We start from the raw sequence: 3863 nt of genomic DNA, 5'->3' as shown, positions 1-3863 counted from the left end.
GGGAGGTGCACCATTCCTGGAGGTACTGCAATACCAGGTTGATGCGTGGAGTGGACAGAGCAAGCTCCTATTCCATCTCCCTGTTCCAAAAATCAATTTAATATATGGTCCCCAGATAGAGGACGTATCAGATATTAAACTGATAAGAACAGATACTACACTTGATCTTAGCCAAAAGGCCGAGAAGCGATAACCCGAAGAGGGGCCAGAATTCTCACCTCACCGGCCGGTCTCCCTGGCTGACTCGGGCTGGCGCCGTCCTTTCCTTGGCCGTTCACGGGCCTTTCGCCTCTTTTCCCCATCTCTTGGCAAGAGCTCAGCCAGTGACAAAAGGAAAAAGAGGCCCTGGCGTCGGGGGCGGGGGTCTTCCGGCTCCCAGAATCCTCAGCAGTCGCCTCATTATGCGTCCATTAGCATACCCACGTTGCCCAGTTTCTAGTTTTTGCATGCCCCTCCCCTTCCTGTCCACTGCCTCCAGCCCCTTGGTCGGGAGGCCTGGCCACCCTGGACAGCACCCTGGCAGCAAGTGGCCGGCACCTCGCCCTCGCTTACCCAGGACTCTGTTGCCCTGTAGCTTAGGCCTATAGATAAGGCTCGGCCGTTCGGGGGCGGGCGGGGGCAGGCAAAGAAGGCAAAGGACTCTGCCTCTTCCTTCTACCCAGAGAAGGCATGGACAGTGTCCAGCTCTTCTGTTCTGCCACAGGCAGCTCCCCCCCCCCGACTCTCTCACTCTCTCTCTCTCTCTCTCTCTCTCTCTCTCCCTCTCCCTCTCCCTCTCCCTCTCCCTCTCCCTCTCCCTCTCTCCCTCTCTCCCCCTTCCTTCCTTCCTGTCTTACCAACGCGGTAGGGCTAAAACGAAATAAATAATTAAATAAATCAATCAATCAATCAATAAAACAAGACACGGCTGCCAAAAAGTGGCCAGGTTGGTTTTATTTACACCCAAAGACATTAGCGCCACTTTACGGAAAGCCAGTGAAACGCTCCTTTTGCATCTTTTTTTTCAACAGCATGTGTTTCCCCGGGTGGGGAGGTGCACCATTCCTGGAGGTACTGCAATACCAAGTTGATGCGTGGAGTGGACAGAGCAAGCTCCTATTCCATCTCCCTGTTCCAAAAATCAATTTAATATATGGTCCCCAGATAGAGGACGTATCAGATATTAAACTGATAAGAACAGATACTACACTTGATCTTAGCCAAAAGGCCGAGAAGCGATAACCCGAAGAGGGGCCAGAATTCTCACCTCACCGGCCGGTCTCCCTGGCTGACTCGGGCTGGCGCCGTCCTTTCCTTGGCCGTTCACGGGCCTTTCGCCTCTTTTCCCCATCTCTTGGCAAGAGCTCAGCCAGTGACAAAAGGAAAAAGAGGCCCTGGCGTCGGGGGCGGGGGTCTTCCGGCTCCCAGAATCCTCAGCAGTCGCCTCATTATGCGTCCATTAGCATACCCACGTTGCCCAGTTTCTAGTTTTTTCATGCCCCTCCCCTTCCTGTCCACTGCCTCCAGCCCCTTGGTCGGGAGGCCTGGCCACCCTGGACAGCACCCTGGCAGCAAGTGGCCGGCACCTCGCCCTCGCTTACCCAGGACTCTGTTGCCCTGTAGCTTAGGCCTATAGATAAGGCTCGGCCGTTCGTGGCCGTTCGGGGGCGGGCGGGGGCAGGCAAAGAAGGCAAAGGACTCTGCCTCTTCCTTCTACCCAGAGAAGGCATGGACAGTGTCCAGCTCTTCTGTTCTGCCACAGGCAGCTCCCCCCCCCCCCCCCCCCCCCCTGACTCTCTCTCTCTCTCTCTCTCTCTCTCCCCCTTCCTTCCTTATTTCCTTCCTGTCTTACCAACGCGGTAGGGCTAAAACGAAATAAAGAATTAAATAAATCAATCAATAAAACAAGACACGGCTGCCAAAAAGTGGACAGGTTGGTTTTATTTACACCCAAAGACATTAGCGCCACTTTACGGAAAGCCAGTGAAACGCTCCTTTTGCATCTTTTTTTTCAACAGCATGTGTTTCCCCGGGTGGGGAGGTGCACCATTCCTGGAGGTACTGCAATACCAGGTTGATGCGTGGAGTGGACAGAGCAAGCTCCTATTCCATCTCCCTGTTCCAAAAATCAATTTAATATATGGTCCCCAGATAGAGGACGTATCAGATATTAAACTGATAAGAACAGATATTTTTTTTTTTTTTTTTTTTTTTTTTGAAATCCTTTATTGAAGGTATTTGTCATAGAAAATACAACACAGTTTTTACAGAAAGGTTTCAAAAAAATGGTTAGGCATAGTTTACAAAACATGTTTAGAAACATATGCATGGTTCAAAAATTGTTCATATTGTAACAGTGAGAGAGAAAAAACCCCAGTCCCTTTATGGGTGGGGAAAAACTAAAACTTTATTTAAGGCCTATATATAAGGGCCAATCCATAGACACCTGGTGGCTTGGTGTTATTGTTGAAACTGCCACTCCCGGTTGGGAGGGTTTGAAAAACTAAAATTTTATTCATGGCCTATATAAGTGCCAATCCGTTTGACACCCGGTGGCAAGGTGGGGTGGGGGAATAGGAATCAGGTCACCCAGCCCTTCCAGTTTTTCACCTGCCAAAGATGGTTTGCCTTGTCCTGACCTTGTAAGGTGCGGTCAATGTACAAATAGGTAGTCACTTTGTCAAGGCAAAGGTTACGACAGTCTGAGAGGGTTAAATGTTTGTGCGCAAAAAGTAGCAGATTACGGGCTTCCCACAGCGTCTGTTTGCCGCAGTTCAGCAGTCTCCAGGCAACGATGCGCTGAGAGGGAGGAAGGCCCAAACCGTACAACAGAGTCGTAAAAGTGAGGGACGGAATGCCTGCTATGTGAGTCAAGAACGGTTGTAGTAAAGTCCAAAAATCCTTGGCGTATCTGCAGTTCCAAAAAAGATGAGCAATAGTTTCCTCGTGAAGACAAGTAGTCCGGGGGCAAACTGCAGAAGGAGCGAGGCCCCGCCTGTGCTGAAAAGTTTTCACCGGGAGACATCCGTGAACACTCATCCAAGCCAAGTCTTTCTGCACGTGTGTGAGGGAGGGATGACTCACAGAGGACCAGATTTCTGTAGTATGTGCTTCCGAAAAGGAAAGGACTGTTTCTGTCTGTTCTTTCTCAAAAAGATATTTGTTAAGAATTTTTGTATTCAAACTTGTGTCCAATGGTAAAACGGAAAAATCTAACTCCTTTAGAAATAAACGTAATTGTCGGAAATAGGGAGGGAGGACATAGGATAAGGGGGTGAGGTTCGTGGGGCGAAATAATTTAAAACGACGTAAAAGAACACCTGCGTAATATCGAGTAAAAAAACCAGCGGCATGCATTGGGGAACGAGATACACAGGATAAAACAGCACAAAGGAGTTTGGAATAAATGAAAAAATAGACATCGGGAAAAGTTTTACCACCATGGGACCAATGTTTACAAACTTTGATTCTTGAGAGTTTTTCCATACGGGAGCTCCACAGGTAAGAAAAAAACATTTTAACACATTTCTGCAAAGTGGCCCGGGAAGGGGGATAAATCAGAGCCAGGTACAGCATGATTGGCAATAATACTGTTTTGATGATTAATATCTTACCCTCCATCGTGAGTTTCCTGGTAGACCACATAGCAATTTTTTGTGACATTTTTTCGTAAACAGTCACCCAGTTTTTTGTTTCGTGACCGTTCCCTGCAAAGTATATTCCAAGAATTTTTGTAGGTTGACTGGTTACCGATACTGGCAGTTTTGCCATATGGTCCCATGGGCCCAATGTAAGGCACACACATTTGTCCAAATTCAGACCTAGTCCTGACAGTGGCTGAAAGGAAGAAACATGCTGGACAGCACTACGAACTGCCTTTGGGG

General features: G+C 48.6%; 2 non-coding genes and 1 pseudogene across 2 annotated transcripts; all 3 read right to left on the bottom strand.

The window, feature by feature from the left end:
• Window positions 1-191, bottom strand: LOC138297553 (U2 spliceosomal RNA). The gene has a single exon (XR_011204152.1). It is a non-coding gene; the product is annotated as a U2 spliceosomal RNA (small nuclear RNA).
• Window positions 192-1028: 837 nt separating this feature from the next.
• LOC138297556 (U2 spliceosomal RNA) lies at window positions 1029-1219 on the bottom strand. The gene has a single exon (XR_011204155.1). It is a non-coding gene; the product is annotated as a U2 spliceosomal RNA (small nuclear RNA).
• A 796-nt stretch (window positions 1220-2015) lies between these two features.
• LOC138297573 (U2 spliceosomal RNA) lies at window positions 2016-2217 on the bottom strand (annotated as a pseudogene).
• Between the last annotated feature and the right edge of the window lie 1646 nt (window positions 2218-3863).

This window comes from Pleurodeles waltl, chromosome 5, assembly GCF_031143425.1.
Source record: "Pleurodeles waltl isolate 20211129_DDA chromosome 5, aPleWal1.hap1.20221129, whole genome shotgun sequence".
Lineage (NCBI taxonomy): Eukaryota > Metazoa > Chordata > Amphibia > Caudata > Salamandridae > Pleurodeles > Pleurodeles waltl.
Note: the sequence above shows the minus strand (reverse complement) of the source record. Positions and strands in the feature narration are given on the sequence as shown.